A 20,845-nucleotide genomic window follows, 5' to 3' on the forward strand; every position below is an offset into this window, starting at 1 on the left:
ACTGTATCCCTCTGACCTTCTTATTGACGATGAAACACAGAAATTACATCGGAATTAAATAGAAATGGCACAATGCCTACTTAAGTACAGGAAGACTGACTCTTCCTACTGTCTATGTTTGAAACCATTCCTGTGACACTAGTTATAGATTCCGATGCTTCACTTCAGGTTTACTGTATCCCTCTGACCTTCTTATTGGCGATGAAACACAGAAATTGCATCGGAATTAAAAACAAAATGCACAATGCCGACTTAAGTACATGTAGACTGACTCTTCCTACTGTCTATGTTTTGAAACTTTCCTGTGACACTAGTTTTAGATTCCGATGCGTCACTTCAGGGTTATTGTATCCCTTGGACCTTCTTATTGACGATGAAACACAGAAATTGCATCGTAAAGAAATACAAAAGGCACATTGCTGACTTAAGTACAAGAAGACTGACTCTTCCTACTGTCTATGTTTTGAACCATTCCTATGACACTAGTTATAGATTCCGATGCTTCACTTCAAGTTTACTGTATCCCTCTGACCTTCTTTTGGACGATGAAACACAGAAATTGCATCGCAATTAAATACAAAAGGCACAATGCCGACATAAGTACAAGAAGACTGGCTGTTCCTACTTTCTATGTTTTGAACGATTCCTGTTACATTAGTTATAGATTCCGATGCATCACTTCAGGTATACTGTATCCTTTGGACCTACTTATTTCGACGAAATACAGAAATTTAATCGGAATTAAATAGAAAAGGCACAATGCCGATTTAAGTACAAGAAGACTGACTCTTCCTAATGTCTATGTTTTGAACTATTCCAGTGACTCAAGTATAGATTCCGATGCTTCACTTCAGGTTTACTGTATCCCTCTGACCTTCATATTGACGATGAATCACAGAAATTGCATCGGAATTAAATACAAAAGGCACAATGACGACTTAAGTACAAGAAGACTGACTCTTCTTTTTGTCTATGTTTTGAAGCATTCCTGTGACACTAGTTATAGATTCCGATGCTTCACTTCAGGTTTACTGTATCGCTTGGATCTTCTTATTGACGATGAATCACAGAAATTGCATGGGAAATAAATGCAAAAGGCACGATGCCGACTTAAGTACATGTAGACTGAATCTTCCTACTGTCTTTGTTTTGAATAATTCCTGTGACACTAGTTATAGATTCCGATGCTTCATTTCAGGTTTACTGTATCCCTTGGATCTTTGTATTGACGATGAAACACAGATAGTGCATCGGAGTTAAATACAATAGGCACAATGCCGACTTAAGTACAAGAAGACTGACTCTTCCTACTGTCTATGTTTTGAACCATTCCTTTGACACTCGTTATAGATTCCGATGCTTCACTTCAGGTTTACTGTATCCCTTGGACGTTCTCATCGACGATGAAACACAGAAATTGCACCGGAATTTAATAGAAAAGGCACAATGCCGACTTAAGTACAAGAAGACTGACTCATCCTACTGTCTACGTTTTGAACGAATCCTGTGACATTAGTTATAGATTCCGATGCTTCACTTCAGCTTCACTGCATCCCTCTGACCTTCTTTATGACGACGAAACACAGAAATTGCATCGTAATTAAATACAAAAGGCACAATGCCGACTTAAGTACAAGAAGACTGACTCTTCCTAATGTCTATGTTTTGAACCATTCCTGTGACACTAGTTATAGATTCCAATGCTTCGCCTCAGGTTCACTGTATCCCTCTGACTTTCTTATTCACGATGAAACGAAGATATTGCATCGGAATTAAATAGAAAAGGCACAATGCCGTCTTAAGTACAAGCAGACTGACTCTTCTTAGTGTCTATGCTTTGAACCATTCCTGTGAAGCTAGTTACAGATTCCGATGCTTCACTTCAGGTTTACTGTTTCCCTTGGACCTTCTAATTGACGATGAAACACAGAAATTGCATCGGAATTAAATACAAAAAAGCACAATGCCGACTTAAGTACAAGAAGACTGACTCTTCTTACTGACTGTTTTGAACCATTCCTGTGACACTAGTTATAGATTCCGATGCTTCACTTCAGGTTTGCTGTATCCCTCTGAAATTCTTATTGACGATGAATCACAGAAATTGCAGCGGAATTAAATACAAAAGGCACAATGCCGACTTAAGTACTAGAAGACTGACTCATCTTCTTGTCTATGTTTTGAACCATTCCTGTGACACTAGTTATAGATTTCGATGCTTCTCTTCAGGTTTACTGTATCCCTCTGATCTTCTTTTCGACGATGAAACACAGAAATTGCATCGGAATTAAATAGAAACGGCACAATGCCGACTTAAGTACAAGAAGACTGACTCTTCTTACTGACTGTTTTGAACCATTCCTGTGACACTAGTTATAGATTCCGATGCTTCACTTTAGGTTTACTGTATCCCTCTGACCTTCTTATTGACGATGAAACACAGAAATTGCATCGGAATTAAATACAAAAAGCACAATGCCGACTTAAGTACAAGAAGACTGACTCTTCCTACTGTCTATGTTTTGAACCATTCCTGTGACACTAGTTATAGATTCCGATGCTTCACCTCAGGTTCACTGTATCCCTCTGACCTTCTTATTGACGATGAAACACAGATATTGCATCGGAATTAAATAGACAAGGCACAATGCCGTCTTAAGTACAAGCAGACTGACTCTTCTTAGTGTCTATGCTTTGAACCATTCCTGTGGCGCTAGTTACAGATTCCGATGCTTCACTTAAGGTTTAGTGTATCCCTTGTACGTTCTTATTGACGATGAAACACAGAAATTGCTTCGGAATTAAATACAAAGTCACAATGCAGACTTAAGTACAAGAAGACTGACTCTTCTTACTGTCTATGATTTGAACCATTCCTGTGACACTAGTTATAGATTCCGATGCTTCACTCGAGGTTTACTGTATTCCCTGGAAATTCTTATTGACGGCGAAACACAGAAATTGCATCGGAATTAAATAGAAAATGCACAATGCCGACTTAAGTACAAAAGACTGACTCTTCTTACTGTCTATGATTTGAAACATTCCTGTGACGCTAGTTACTGATTCCGATGCTTCACTTCCGGTTTACTGTATCCCTCTGACCTTCTTATCGACGATGAAACACAGAAATTGCATCGGAATTAAATAGAAAAAGCACAATGCCGACTTAAGTATAAGAAGACTGACTCTTCTTACTGACTATGTTTTGAACCACTCCTGTGACGCTAGTTACAGATTCCGATGCTTCACTTCAGGTTTACTGTATCCCTTGGACCTTCTAATTGACGATGAAACACAGATATTGCATCGGAATTAAATCCAAAAATCACAATGCCGTCTTAAGTACAAGAGGACTGACTCTTCCTACTGTCTATGTTTTGAACCATTCCTGTGACACAAGTTATAGACTCCGATGCTTCACTTCAGGTTTACTGTATCCCTCTGCCCTTCTTTTTGACGATGAAACACAGAAATTGCATCGTAATTAAATACAAAAGGCACAATGCCGACTTAAGCACAAGAAGACTGACTCTTCCAACTGCCTATGTTTTGAACGATTCCTGTGACATTAGTTATAGATTCCGATGCTTCACTTCAGGTTTACTGTATCCTTTGGACCTTCTTATTGGCGACGAAATACAGAAATTGCATAGGAATTAAATGGAAATTGGCACAATGCCGACTTAAGTACAAGAAGACTGACTCTTCCCACTGTCTATGTTTTGAACCATTCCTGTGACACTAGTTATAGATTCCGTTGCTTCACCTCAGGTTCACTGTATCCCTCTGACCTTCCTATTGACGATGAAACACAGACATCGCATCGGAATTAAATAGAAAAGGCACAATGCCGTCTTAAGTACAAGCAGACTGACTCTACTTAGTGTCTATGCTTTGAACCATTCCTGTGAGGCTAGTTACAGATTCCGATGCTTCACTTCAGGTTTACTGTATCCCATGGACCTTCTTATTGACGATGAAACACAGAAATTTGCATCGGAAGTAAAATACAAAAGGCACAATGCCGCTTAAGTCCAAGAAGACTGACTCTTCTTACTGACTAAGATTTGAACCATTCCTGTGACACTAGTTAGAGATTCCGTCGCTTCCCTTCAGGTTAACTGTATCCCTCTGACCTTCTTATTGAGGATGAAACACAGAAATTGCAGCGGAATTAAATACAAAAGGCACAATGCCGACTTCAGTACAAGAAGACTGAATCTTCCTACTGTCTTTGTTTTGAACAATTCCTGTGACACTAGTTATAGATTCCGATGCTTCACTTCAGGTTTGCTGTATCCCTCTGACCTTCTTATTGACGATGAAATACAGAAATTGCATCGGAATTAAATACAAATGGCACAATGCCGACTTAAGTACAAGAAGACTGACTCATCTTTTTGTCTATGTTTTGAACCATTCCTGTGACACTAGTTATAGATTCCGATGCTTCACTTCAGGTTTACTGTATCCCTTGTACGTTCTTATTGACGATGAAACAAAGAAATCACATCGGAATTAAATACAAAAGGCACAATGCCGACTTAAGTACAAGAAGACTGACTCTTCTTACTGACTATGTTTTGAACAATTCCTGTGACACTAGTTACAGATCCCGATGCTTCACTTCAGGTTTACTGTATCCCTCTGACCTTCTTATTGACGATGAAACATAGAAATTGCATCGGAATTAAATAAAAAAGGCACAATGCCGAGTTAAGTACATGTAGACTGAATCTTCCGACTGTCTATGTTTTGAATCATTCCTGTGACGCTAGTTATAGATTCCGATGCTTCATTTCAGGTTTACTGTATACCTTGGACCTTCTTATTGACGATGAAACACAGAAATTGCATCGGAATTAAATAGAAAAGGCACAATGCTGACTTAAGTACACGAAGATTGACTCTTCCTACTGTCTATGTTTTGAACCATTCCTGTGACACTTGTTATGGATTCCGATGTTTCACTTCACGATTACTGTATCCCTCTGACCTTCTTATTGACGATGAAACACAGAAATTGCATCGGAAGTAAATACAAAAGGAACAATGCCGACTTAAGTACAAGAAGACTGACTCTTCCTACAGTCTATGTTTTGAACCATTCCTATGACACTAGTTATAGATTCCGATGCTACACTTCAGATTTACTGTATCCCTCGGACCTTCTTATTGACGATGAAACACAGAAATTGCATCGGAATGAAATACAAAATGCACAATGCCGACTTAAGTACAAGAAGACTGACTCTTCCTACTGTCTATGTTTTGAACCATTCCTGTGACACTAGTTATAGATTCCGATGCTACAATTCAGGTTTACTGTATCCCTCTGACCTTCTTATTGACGATCAAACACAGAAATTGCATCGGAATGAAATAGAAAAGGCACAATGCCGACTTAAGTACAAGAGGACTGACTCTTCTTACTGGCGGTTTTGAACCATTCCTGTGACACTAGTTATGGATTCCGATGCTTCACTTCAGGTATACTGTATCCCTCTGACCTTCTTATAGACGATGAAACACAGAAATTGCATCGGAATTAAATACAAATGGCACAATGCCGACTTAAGTACTAGAAGACTGACTCTACTTACTGTCTATGCTTTGAACCATTCCTTTGACACTAGATATAGATTCCGATGCTTCACTTCACGTTTACTGTATCCCTTGGTCCTTCTTATTGACGATGAAACAAAGAAATCACATCGGAATTAAATACAAAAGGCACAATGCCGACTTAAGTACAAGAAGACTGACTCTTCTTACTGACTATGTTTTGAACAATTCCTGTGACACTAGTTACAGATCCCGATGCTTCACTTCAGGTTTACTGTATCCCTCTGACCTTCTTATTGACGATGAAACATAGAAATTGCATCGGAATTAAATAAAAAAGGCACAATGCCGAGTTAAGTACATGTAGACTGAATCTTCCGACTGTCTATGTTTTGAATCATTCCTGTGACGCTAGTTATAGATTCCGATGCTTCATTTCAGGTTTACTGTATACCTTGGACCTTCTTATTGACGATGAAACACAGAAATTGCATCGGAATTAAATAGAAAAGGCACAATGCTGACTTAAGTACACGAAGATTGACTCTTCCTACTGTCTATGTTTTGAACCATTCCTGTGACACTTGTTATGGATTCCGATGTTTCACTTCACGATTACTGTATCCCTCTGACCTTCTTATTGACGATGAAACACAGAAATTGCATCGGAAGTAAATACAAAAGGAACAATGCCGACTTAAGTACAAGAAGACTGACCTTTCTTACTGTCTATGCTTTGAACCATTCCTGTGACACTAGTGATAGATTCCGATGCTTCACTTCTGGTTTACTGAGTCCCTTGGACCTTCTTATTGACGATGAAACACAGAAATTGCATCGGAATTAAATACAATAGGCTCAATGCCGACTTAGGTACAAGTAGACTGACTCTTCCTACTGTGTATGTTTTGAACCATTCCTGTGACACTAGTTTTAAATTCCGATGCTACACTTCAGGTTTACTGTATCCCTCTGGCCCTCTTATTGACGATGAATCACAGAAATTGCATCGGAATTAAATACAAACGGAACAATGCCGATTTAAGTACAAGAAGACTGACTCTTCTTACTAAGTGTTTTGAACCATTCCTGTGACACTAGTTATTGATTTCGATGCTTCACTTCGGGTTTACTGTATCCCTTTGACCTTCTTATTGACGATGAAACACAGAAATTGCATGTGAATTAAATAAAATGGCACAATGCCGACTTAAGTTTAAGAAGACTGACTCTCCTTACTGACTATGTTTTGAACCATTCCTGTGACACTAGTTAGAGATTCCGATGCTTCTCTTCAGGTTTACTGTATCCCTCTGACCTTCTTATTGACGATGAAACATAGAAATTGCATCGGAATTAAATACAAAAGGCACAATGCCGACTTAAGTACATGTAGACTGTCTTTTTCTACTGTCTATGTTTTGAAACGTCCCTGTGACGCTAGTTATAGATTCCGATGCTTCATTTCAGGTTTACTGTATACCTTGGACCTTCTAATTGACGATGAAACACAGAAAGTGCATCGGAATTAAACAGAAAAGGCACAATGCTGACTTATGTACAAGAAGACTGACTCTTCCTACTGTCTATGTTTTGAACCATTCCTGTGACATTAGTTATAGATTCCGATGCTTCACTTCAGGTTTACTGAGTCCCTTGGACCTTCTTATTGACGAAGAAACACAGAAATTGCATCGGAATTAAATACAAAAGGCACAATGCCGACTTAAGTACAAGAAGACTGACTCTTCCTGCTGTCTATGTTTTGAACCATTCCTGTGACACTAGTTTTAGATTCCGATGGTACACTTTATGTTTACTGTATCCCTCTGACCTTCTTATTGACGAAGAAACACAGAAATTGCATCGGAATTAAATACAAAAGGCACAATGACGTCTTAAGTACAAGAAGACTGACTCTTCTTACAGAGTGTTTTGAACCATTCCTGTGACACTAGTTATAGATTCCGATGCTTCACTTCAGGTTTACTGTATCCCTCTGACGTTCGTATTGACGATGACTCACAGATATTGAATCGGAATTAAATGCAAAAGTCACAATGCCGGCTAGAGTACAAGAAGACCGACTCTTCTTTTTGTCTATGTTTTGAACCTTTCCTGTGACACTAGTTATAGATTCCGATGCTTCACTTCAGGTTTTCTGTATCCCTTGGCCCTTCTTATTGACGATGAAACACAGAAATTGCATCGGAATTAAATAGAAAAGGCACAATGCCGACTTAAGTACAAGAAGGCTGACTCTTCCTACTGTCTATGTTTTGAACCATTCCAGTAACACTAGTTATAGATTCAGATGCTTCACTTCAGGTTTACTGTATCCCTTGGACGTTCGTATTGACGATGAATCACAGAAATTGCATCCGAATTAAATAGAAAGGGCACAATGCCGACTTAAGTAAGAGAAGACTGACTCTTCTTACTGTCTATGATTTGAACCATTCCTGTGACACTAGTTATAGATTCCGATGCTTCACTTCTGGTTTACTGCATACCTCTGACCTTCTTATTGACGATGAAACACAGAAATTGCATCGGAATTAAATGGAAATGCACAATGCCGACTTAAGTACAAGAATACGGACTCTTCTTAATATCTATGTTTTGAACCATTCCTGTGACGCTAGTTACAGATTCCGATGCTTCACATCAGGTTTTCTGTATCCCTCTGACCTTCTTATTGACGATGAAACACAGAAATTACATCGGAATTAAATAGAAATGGCACAATGCCTACTTGAGTACATGTAGACTGTCTCTTCCTACTGTCTATGTTTCAAACCATTCCTGTGACACTAGTTATGGATTCCGATGCTCCACTTCAGGTATACTGTATCCCTCTGACCTTCTTAAAGACGATGAAACACAGAAATTGCATCGGAATTAAATACAAATGGCACAATGCCGACTTAAGTACTAGAAGACTGACTCTACTTACTGTCTATGCTTTGAACCATTCCTTTGACACTAGATATAGATTCCGATGCTTCACTTCACGTTTACTGTATCCCTTGGACCTTCTTATTGACGATGAAACACAGAAATTGCATCGGAATTAAATACAAAAGGCACAATGCTGACTTAAGTACACGAAGATTGACTCTTCCTACTGTCTATGTTTTGAACCATTCCTGTGACACTTGTTATGGATTCCGATGCTTCACTTCAGGATTACTGTATCCCTCTGACCTTCTTATTGACGATGAAACACAGAAATTGCATCGGAAGTAAATACAAAAGGAACAATGCCGACTTAAGTACAAGAAGACTGACCTTTCTTACTGTCTATGCTTTGAACCATTCCTGTGACACTAGTGATAGATTCCGATGCTTCACTTCTGGTTTACTGAGTCCCTTGGACCTTCTTATTGACGATGAAACACAGAAATTGCATCGGAATTAAATACAATAGGCACAATGCCGACTTAAGTACAAGTATACTGACTCTTCCTACTGTGTATGTTTTGAACCATTCCTGTGACACTAGTTTTAGATTCCGATGCTACACTTCAGGTTTACTGTATCCCTTTGGCCCTCTTATTAACGATGAATCACAGAAATTGCATCGGAATTAAATACAAAAGGAACAATGCCGATTTAAGTACAAGAAGACTGACTCTTTTTACTGAGTGTTTTGAACCATTCCTGTGACACTAGTTATTGATTTCGATGCTTCACTTCAGGTTTACTGTATCCCTCTGACCATCTTATTGACGATGAAACACTGAAATTGCATGTGAATTAAATACAAATGGCACAATGCCGACTTAAGTTTAAGAAGACTGACTCTCCTTACTGACTATGTTTTGAACCATTCCTGTGACACTAGTTAGAGATTCCGATGCTTCTCTTCAGGTTTACTGTATCCCTCTGACCTTCTTATTGACGATGAAACTTAGAAATTGCATCGGAATTAAATACAAAAGGCACAATGCCGACTTAAGTACATGTAGACTGTCTTTTTCTACTGTCTATGTTTTGAAACGTTCCTGTGAAGCTAGTTATAGATTCCGATGCTTCATTTCAGGTTTACTGTATACATTGGACCTTCTAATTGACGATGAAACACAGAAAGTGCATCGGAATAAAACAGAAAAGGCACAATGCTGACTTATGTACAAGAAGACTGACTATTCTCACTGTCTATGTTTTGAACCATTCCTGTGACACTAGTTATAGATTCCGATGCTTCACTTCAGGATTACTGTATCCCTCTGACCTTCTTATTGACGATGAAACACAGAAATTGCATCGGAATTAAATAGAAAAGGCACAATGCCGACTTATGTACAAGAAGACTGACTCTTCCTACTGTCTATGTTTTGAACCATTCCAGTAACACTAGTTATAGATTCAGATCCTTCACTTCAGGTTTACTGTATCCCTCGGACGTTCGTATTGACGATGAAACACAGAAATTGCATCGGAATTAAATAGAAAGGGCACAATGCCGACTTATGTAAGAGAAGACTGACTTTTCTTACTGTCTATGATTTGAACCATTCCTGTGACACTAGTTATAGATTCCGATGCTTCACTTCAGGTTTACAGCATACCTCTGACCTTCTTATTGACGATGAAACACAGAAATTGCATCGGAATTAAATGGAAATGCACAATGCCGACTTAAGTACAAGAAGACGGACTCTTCTTAATATCTATGTTTTGAACCATTCCTGTGACGCTAGTTACAGATTCCGATGCTTCACTTCAGGTTAACTGTATCCCTCTGACCTTCTTATTGACGATGAAACACAGAAATTACATCGGAATTAAATAGAAATGGCACAATGCCTACTTAAGTACAGGAAGACTGACTCTTCCTACTGTCTATGTTTGAAACCATTCCTGTGACACTAGTTATAGATTCCGATGCTTCACTTCAGGTTTACTGTATCCCTCTGACCTTCTTATTGGCGATGAAACACAGAAATTGCATCGGAATTAAAAACAAAATGCACAATGCCGACTTAAGTACATGTAGACTGACTCTTCCTACTGTCTATGTTTTGAAACTCTCCTGTGACACTAGTTTTAGATTCCGATGCGTCACTTCAGGGTTATTGTATCCCTTGGACCTTCTTATTGACGATGAAACACAGAAATTGCATCGTAAAGAAATACAAAAGGCACATTGCTGACTTAAGTACAAGAAGACTGACTCTTCCTACTGTCTATGTTTTGAACCATTCCTATGACACTAGTTATAGATTCCGATGCTTCACTTCAAGTTTACTGTATCCCTCTGACCTTCTTTTGGACGATGAAACACAGAAATTGCATCGCAATTAAATACAAAAGGCACAATGCCGACATAAGTACAAGAAGACTGGCTGTTCCTACTTTCTATGTTTTGAACGATTCCTGTTACATTAGTTATAGATTCCGATGCATCACTTCAGGTATACTGTATCCTTTGGACCTACTTATTTCGACGAAATACAGAAATTTAATCGGAATTAAATAGAAAAGGCACAATGCCGATTTAAGTACAAGAAGACTGACTCTTCCTAATGTCTATGTTTTGAACTATTCCAGTGACTCAAGTATAGATTCCGATGCTTCACTTCAGGTTTACTGTATCCCTCTGACCTTCATATTGACGATGAATCACAGAAATTGCATCGGAATTAAATACAAAAGGCACAATGACGACTTAAGTACAAGAAGACTGACTCTTCTTTTTGTCTATGTTTTGAAGCATTCCTGTGACACTAGTTATAGATTCCGATGCTTCACTTCAGGTTTACTGTATCGCTTGGATCTTCTTATTGACGATGAATCACAGAAATTGCATCGGAAATAAATGCAAAAGGCACGATGCCGACTTAAGTACATGTAGACTGAATCTTCCTACTGTCTTTGTTTTGAATAATTCCTGTGACACTAGTTATAGATTCCGATGCTTCATTTCAGGTTTACTGTATCCCTTGGATCTTTGTATTGACGATGAAACACAGATAGTGCATCGGAGTTAAATACAATAGGCACAATGCCGACTTAAGTACAAGAAGACTGACTCTTCCTACTGTCTATGTTTTGAACCATTCCTTTGACACTCGTTATAGATTCCGATGCTTCACTTCAGGTTTACTGTATCCCTTGGACGTTCTCATCGACGATGAAACACAGAAATTGCACCGGAATTTAATAGAAAAGGCACAATGCCGACTTAAGTACAAGAAGACTGACTCATCCTACTGTCTACGTTTTGAACGAATCCTGTGACATTAGTTATAGATTCCGATGCTTCACTTCAGCTTCACTGCATCCCTCTGACCTTCTTTATGACGACGAAACACAGAAATTGCATCGTAATTAAATACAAAAGGCACAATGCCGACTTAAGTACAAGAAGACTGACTCTTCCTAATGTCTATGTTTTGAACCATTCCTGTGACACTAGTTATAGATTCCAATGCTTCGCCTCAGGTTCACTGTATCCCTCTGACTTTCTTATTCACGATGAAACGAAGATATTGCATCGGAATTAAATAGAAAAGGCACAATGCCGTCTTAAGTACAAGCAGACTGACTCTTCTTAGTGTCTATGCTTTGAACCATTCCTGTGAAGCTAGTTACAGATTCCGATGCTTCACTTCAGGTTTACTGTTTCCCTTGGACCTTCTAATTGACGATGAAACACAGAAATTGCATCGGAATTAAATACAAAAAAGCACAATGCCGACTTAAGTACAAGAAGACTGACTCTTCTTACTGACTGTTTTGAACCATTCCTGTGACACTAGTTATAGATTCCGATGCTTCACTTCAGGTTTGCTGTATCCCTCTGAAATTCTTATTGACGATGAATCACAGAAATTGCAGCGGAATTAAATACAAAAGGCACAATGCCGACTTAAGTACTAGAAGACTGACTCATCTTCTTGTCTATGTTTTGAACCATTCCTGTGACACTAGTTATAGATTTCGATGCTTCTCTTCAGGTTTACTGTATCCCTCTGATCTTCTTTTCGACGATGAAACACAGAAATTGCATCGGAATTAAATAGAAACGGCACAATGCCGACTTAAGTACAAGAAGACTGACTCTTCTTACTGACTGTTTTGAACCATTCCTGTGACACTAGTTATAGATTCCGATGCTTCACTTTAGGTTTACTGTATCCCTCTGACCTTCTTATTGACGATGAAACACAGAAATTGCATCGGAATTAAATACAAAAAGCACAATGCCGACTTAAGTACAAGAAGACTGACTCTTCCTACTGTCTATGTTTTGAACCATTCCTGTGACACTAGTTATAGATTCCGATGCTTCACCTCAGGTTCACTGTATCCCTCTGACCTTCTTATTGACGATGAAACACAGATATTGCATCGGAATTAAATAGACAAGGCACAATGCCGTCTTAAGTACAAGCAGACTGACTCTTCTTAGTGTCTATGCTTTGAACCATTCCTGTGGCGCTAGTTACAGATTCCGATGCTTCACTTAAGGTTTAGTGTATCCCTTGGACCTTCTAATTGACGATGAAACACAGAAATTGCATCGGAATTAAATACAAAAGGCACAATGCCGACTTAAGTACAAGAAGACTGACTCTTCTTACTGACTAAGTTTTGAACCATTCCTGTGACACTAGTTAGAGATTCCGATGCTTCCGTTCAGGTTTACTGTATCCCTCTGACCTTCTTATTGAGGATGAAACACAGAAATTGCATCGGAAGTAAATACAAAAGGAACAATGCCGACTTAAGTACAAGAAGACTGACCTTTCTTACTGTCTATTCTTTGAACCATTCCTGTGACACTAGTGATAGATTCCGATGCTTCACTTCAGGTTTTCTGTATCCCTTGGCCCTTCTTATTGACGATGAAACACAGAAATTGCATCGGAATTAAATAGAAAAGGCACAATGCCGACTTAAGTACAAGAAAACTGCTCTTCCTACTGTCTATCTTTTGAACCATTCCAGTAACACTAGTTATAGATTCAGATGCTTCACTTCAGGTTTACTGTATCCCTTGGACGTTCGATTTGACGATGAATCACAGAAATTGCATCGGAATTAAATACAATAGGCACAATGCCGACTTAAGTACAAGTAGACTGACTCTTCCTACTGTGTATGTTTTGAACCATTCCTGTGACACTAGTTTTAAATTCCGATGCTACACTTCAGGTTTACTGTATCCCTCTGGCCCTCTTATTGACGATGAATCACAGAAATTGCATCGGAATTAAATACAAACGGAACAATGCCGATTTAAGTACAAGAAGACTGACTCTTCTTACTGAGTGTTTTGAACCATTCCTGTGACACTAGTTATTGATTTCGATGCTTCACTTCGGGTTTACTGTATCCCTTTGACCTTCTTATTGACGATGAAACACAGAAATTGCATCGGAATTAAATACAAAAGGCACAATGACGACTTAAGTACAAGAAGACTGACTCTTCTTACAGAGTGTTTTGAACCATTCCTGTGACACTAGTTATAGATTCCGATGCTTCACTTCAGGTTTACTGTATCCCTCTGACGTTCGTATTGACGATGACTCACAGATATTGAATCGGAATTAAATGCAAAAGTCACAATTCCGGCTTGAGTACAAGAAGACCGACTCTTCTTTTTGTCTATGTTTTGAACCTTTCCTGTGACACTAGTTATAGATTCCGATGCTTCACTTCAGGTTTTCTGTATCCCTTGGCCCTTCTTATTGACGATGAAACACAGAAATTGCATCGGAATTAAATAGAAAAGGCACAATGCCGACTTAAGTACAAGAAAACTGCTCTTCCTACTGTCTATCTTTTGAACCATTCCAGTAACACTAGTTATAGATTCAGATGCTTCACTTCAGGTTTACTGTATCCCTTGGACGTTCGATTTGACGATGAATCACAGAAATTGCATCGGAATTAAATAGAAAGGGCACAATGCCGACTTAAGTAAGAGAAGACTGACTCTTCTTACTGTCAATGATTTGAACCATTCCTGTGACACTAGTTATGGATTCCGATGCTTCACTTCAGGTTTACTGCATACCTCTGACCTTCTTATTGACGATGAAACACAGAAATTGCATCGGAATTAAATGGAAATGCACAATGCCGACTTAAGTACAAGAAGACGGACTCTTCTTAATATCTATGTTTTGAACCATTCCTGTGACGCTAGTTACAGATTCCGATGCTTCACTTCAGGTTTTCTGTATCCCTCTGACCTTCTTATTGACGATGAAACACAGAAATTACATCGGAATTAAATAGAAATGGCACAATGCCTACTTAAGTACAGGAAGACTGACTCTTCCTACTGTCTATGTTTGAAACCATTCCTGTGACACTAGTTATGGATTCCGATGCTCCACTTCAGGTATACTGTATCCCTCTGACCTTCTTATAGACGATGAGACACAGAAATTGCATCGGAATTAAACAGAAAAGGCACAATGCTGACTTATGTACAAGAAGACTGACTCTTCCTACTGTCTATGCTTTGAACCATTCCTGTGACACTAGTTATAGATTCCGATGCTTCTCTTCAGGTTTACTGTATCCCTCTGACCTTCTTATTGACGATGAAACATAGCAATTGCATCGGAATTAAATACAAAAGGCACAATGCCGACTTAAGTACATGTAGACTGTCTTTTTCTACTGTCTATGTTTTGAAACGTTCCTGTGACGCTATTTATAGATTCCGATGCTTCATTTTAGGTTTACTGTATACCTTGGACCTTCTAATTGACGATGAAACACAGAAAGTGCATCGGAATTAAACAGAAAAGGCACAATGCTGACTTATGTACAAGAAGACTGACTCTTCCTACTGTCTATGTTTTGAAACATTCCTGTGACACTAGTTATAGATTCCGATGCTTCACTTCAGGATTACTGTATCCCTCTGACCTTCTTATTGACGATGAAACACAGAAATTGCATCGGAATTAAATACAAAAGGCACAATGACGACTTAAGTACAAGAAGACTGACTCTTCTTACAGAGTGTTTTGAACCATTCCTGTGACACTAGTTATAGATTGCGATGCTTCACTTCAGGTTTACTGAGTCCCTTGGACCTTCTTATTGACGAAGAAACACAGAAATTGCATCGGAATTAAATACAAAATGCACAATGCCGACTTAAGTACAAGAAGACTGACTCTTCCTACTGTCTATGTTTTGAACCATTCCTGTGACACTAGTTTTAGATTCCGATGGTACACTTTATGTTTACTGTATCCCTCTGACCTTCTTATTGACGATGAAACACAGAAATTGCATCGGAATTAAATACAAAAGGCACAATGACGACTTAAGTACAAGAAGACTGACTCTTCTTACAGAGTGTTTTGAACCATTCCTGTGACACTAGTTATAGATTCCGATGCTTCACTTCAGGTTTACAGTATCCCTCCGACCTTCGTATTGACGATGACTCACAGATATTGAATCGGAATTAAATGCAAAAGTCACAATGCCGGCTTGAGTACAAGAAGACCGACTCTTCTTTTTGTCTATGTTTTGAACCTTTCTTGTGACACTAGTTATAGATTCCGATGCTTCACTTCAGGTTTTCTGTATCCCTTGGCCCTTCTTATTGACGATGAAACACAGAAATTGCATCGGAATTAAATAGAAAAGGCACAATGCCGACTTAAGTACAAGAAGACTGACTCTTCCTACTGTCTATGTTTTGAACCAATCCAGTAACACTAGTTATAGATTCAGATCCTTCACTTCAGGTTTACTGTATCCCTTGGACGTTCGTATTGACGATGAAACACAGAAATTGCATCGGAATTAAATAGAAAGGGCACAATGCCGACTTAAGTAAGAGAAGACTGACTCTTCTTACTGTCTATGATTTGAACCATTCCTGTGACGCTAGTTATAGATTCCGATGCTTCACTTCAGGTTTACTGCATACCTCTGACCTTCATATTGACGATGAAACACAGAAATTGCATCGGAATTAAATGGAAATGCACAATGCCGACTTAAGTACAAGAAGACGGACTCTTCTTAATATCTATGTTTTGAACCATTCCTGTGACGCTAGTTACAGATTCCGATGCTTCACTTCAGGTTAACTGTATCCCTCTGACCTTCTTATTGACGATGAAACACAGAAATTACATCGGAATTAAATAGAAATGGCACAATGCCTACTTAAGTACAGGAAGACTGACTCTTCCTACTGTCTATGTTTGAAACCATTCCTGTGACACTAGTTATAGATTCCGATGCTTCACTACAGGTTTACTGTATCCCTCTGACCTTCTTATTGGCGATGAAACACAGAAATTGCATCGGAATTAAAAACAAAATGCACAATGCCGACTTAAGTACATGTAGACTGACTCTTCCTACTGTCTATGTTTTGAAACTTTCCTGTGACACTAGTTTTAGATTCCGATGCGTCACTTCAGGGTTATTGTATCCCTTGGACCTTCTTATTTCGACGAAATACAGAAATTTAATCGGAATTAAATAGAAAAGGCACAATGCCGATTTAAGTACAAGAAGACTGACTCTTCCTAATGTCTATGTTTTGAACTATTCCAGTGACTCAAGTATAGATTCCGATGCTTCACTTCAGGTTTACTGTATCCCTCTGACCTTCATATTGACGATGAATCACAGAAATTGCATCGGAATTAAATACAAAAGGCACAATGCCGACTTAAGTACAAGAAGACTGACTCTTCTTTTTGTCTATGTTTTGAAGCATTCCTGTGACACTAGTTATAGATTCCGATGCTTCACTTCAGGTTTACTGTATCGCTTGGATCTTCTTATTGACGATGAATCACAGAAATTGCATCGGAAATAAATACAAAAGGCATGATGCCGACTTAAGTACATGTAGACTGAATCTTCCTACTGTCTTTGTTTTGAATAATTCCTGTTACACTAGTTATAGATTCCGATGCTTCATTTCAGGTTTACTGTATCCCTTGGATCTTTGTATTGACGATGAAACACAGATAGTGCATCGGAGTTAAATACAATAGGCACAATGCCGACTTAAGTACAAGAAGACTGACTCTTCCTACTGTCTATGTTTTGAACCATTCCTGTGACACTAGTTATAGATTCCGATGCTTCACCTCAGGTTCACTGTATCCCTCTGACCTTCTTATTGACGATGAAACACAGATATTGCATCGGAATTAAATAGAAAAGGCACAATGCCGTCTTAAGTACAAGCAGACTGACTCTTCTCAGTGTCTATGCTTTGAACCATTCCTGTGGCGCTAGTTACAGATTCCGATGCTTCACTTAAGGTTTAGTGTATCCCTTGGACCTTCTAATTGACGATGAAACACAGAAATTGCATCGGAATTAAATACAAAAGGCACAATGCCGACTTAAGTACAAGAAGACTGACTCTTCTTACTGACTAAGTTTTGAACCATTCCTGTGACACTAGTTAGAGATTCCGATGCTTCCGTTCAGGTTTACTGTATCCCTCTGACCTTCTTATTGAGGATGAAACACAGAAATTGCATCGGAAGTAAATACAAAAGGAACAATGCCGACTTAAGTACAAGAAGACTGACCTTTCTTACTGTCTATTCTTTAAACCATTCCTGTGACACTAGTGATAGATTCCGATGCTTCACTTCTGGTTTACTGAGTCCCTTGGACCTTCTTATTGACGATGAAACACAGAAATTGCATCGGAATTAAATACAATAGGCACAATGCCGACTTAAGTACAAGTAGACTGACTCTTCCTACTGTGTATGTTTTGAACCATTCCTGTGACACTAGTTTTAAATTCCGATGCTACACTTCAGGTTTACTGTATCCCTCTGGCCCTCTTATTGACGATGAATCACAGAAATTGCATCGGAATTAAATACAAACGGAACAATGCCGATTTAAGTACAAGAAGACTGACTCTTCTTACTGAGTGTTTTGAACCATTCCTGTGACACTAGTTATTGATTTCGATGCTTCACTTCGGGTTTACTGTATCCCTTTGACCTTCTTATTGACGATTAAACACAGAAATTGCATCGGAATTAAATACAAAAGGCACAATGACGACTTAAGTACAAGAAGACTGACTCTTCTTACAGAGTGTTTTGAACCATTCCTGTGACACTAGTTATAGATTCCGATGCTTCACTTCAGGTTTACTGTATCCCTCTGACGTTCGTATTGACGATGACTCACAGATATTGAATCGGAATTAAATGCAAAAGTCACAATGCCGGCTTGAGTACAAGAAGACCGACTCTTCTTTTTGTCTATGTTTTGAACCTTTCCTGTGACACTAGTTATAGATTCCGATGCTTCACTTCAGGTTTTCTGTATCCCTTGGCCCTTCTTATTGACGATGAAACACAGAAATTGCATCGGAATTAAATAGAAAAGGCACAATGCCGACTTAAGTACAAGAAAACTGACTCTTCCTACTGTCTATCTTTTGAACCATTCCAGTAACACTAGTTATAGATTAAGATGCTTCACTTCAGGTTTTCTGTATCCCTTGGACGTTCGATTTGACGATGAATCACAGAAATTGCATCGGAATTAAATAGAAAGGGCACAATGCCGACTTAAGTAAGAGAAGACTGACTCTTCTTACTGTCAATGATTTGAACCATTCCTGTGACACTAGTTATGGATTCCGATGCTTCACTTCAGGTTTACTGCATACCTCTGACCTTCTTATTGACGATGAAACACAGAAATTGCATCGGAATTAAATGGAAATGCACAATGCCGACTTAAGTACAAGAAGACGGACTCTTCTTAATATCTATGTTTTGAACCATTCCTGTGACGCTAGTTACAGATTCCGATGCTTCACTTCAGGTTTTCTGTATCCCTCTGACCTTCTTATTGACGATGAAACACAGAAATTACATCGGAATTAAATAGAAATGGCACAATGCCTACTTAAGTACAGGAAGACTGACTCTTCCTACTGTCTATGTTTGAAACCATTCCTGTGACACTAGTTATGGATTCCGATGCTCCACTTCAGGTATACTGTATCCCTCTGACCTTCTTATAGACGATGAGACACAGAAATTGCATCGGAATTAAACAGAAAAGGCACAATGCTGACTTATGTACAAGAAGACTGACTCTTCCTACTGTCTATGCTTTGAACCATTCCTGTGACACTAGTTATATATTCCGATGCTTCTCTTCAGGTTTACTGTATCCCTCTGACCTTCTTATTGACGATGAAACATAGAAATTGCATCGGAATTAAATACAAAAGGCACAATGCCGACTTAAGTACATGTAGACTGTCTTTTTCTACTGTCTATGTTTTGAAACGTTCCTGTGACGCTATTTATAGATTCCGATGCTTCATTTTAGGTTTACTGTATACCTTGGACCTTCTAATTGACGATGAAACACAGAAAGTGCATCGGAATTAAACAGAAAAGGCACAATGCTGACTTATGTACAAGAAGACTGACTCTTCCTACTGTCTATGTTTTGAAACATTCCTGTGACACTAGTTATAGATTCCGATGCTTCACTTCAGGATTACTATATCCCTCTGACCTTCTTATTGACGATGAAACACAGAAATTGCATCGGAATTAAATACAAAAGGCACAATGACGACTTAAGTACAAGAAGACTGACTCTTCTTACAGAGTGTTTTGAACCATTCCTGTGACACTAGTTATAGATTGCGATGCTTCACTTCAGGTTTACTGAGTCCCTTGGACCTTCTTATTGACGAAGAAACACAGAAATTGCATCGGAATTAAATACAAAATGCACAATGCCGACTTAAGTACAAGAAGACTGACTCTTCCTACTGTCTATGTTTTGAACCATTCCTGTGACACTAGTTTTAGATTCCGATGGTACACTTTATGTTTACTGTATCCCTCTGATCTTCTTATTGACGATGAAACACAGAAATTGCATCGGAATTAAATACAAAAGGCACAATGACGACTTAAGTACAAGAAGACTGACTCTTCTTACAGAGTGTTTTGAACCATTCCTGTGACACTAGTTATAGATTCCGATGCTTCACTTCAGGTTTACAGTATCCCTCTGACCTTCGTATTGACGATGACTCACAGATATTGAATCGGAATTAAATGCAAAAGTCACAATGCCGGCTTGAGTACAAGAAGACCGACTCTTCTTTTTGTCTATGTTTTGAACCTTTCTTGTGACACTAGTTATAGATTCCGATGCTTCACTTCAGGTTTTCTGTATCCCTTGGCCCTTCTTATTGACGATGAAACACAGAAATTGCATTGGAATTAAATAGAAAAGGCACAATGCC

This window comes from Schistocerca piceifrons, chromosome 9 (genome assembly GCF_021461385.2).
Source record: "Schistocerca piceifrons isolate TAMUIC-IGC-003096 chromosome 9, iqSchPice1.1, whole genome shotgun sequence".
NCBI lineage: Eukaryota > Metazoa > Arthropoda > Insecta > Orthoptera > Acrididae > Schistocerca > Schistocerca piceifrons.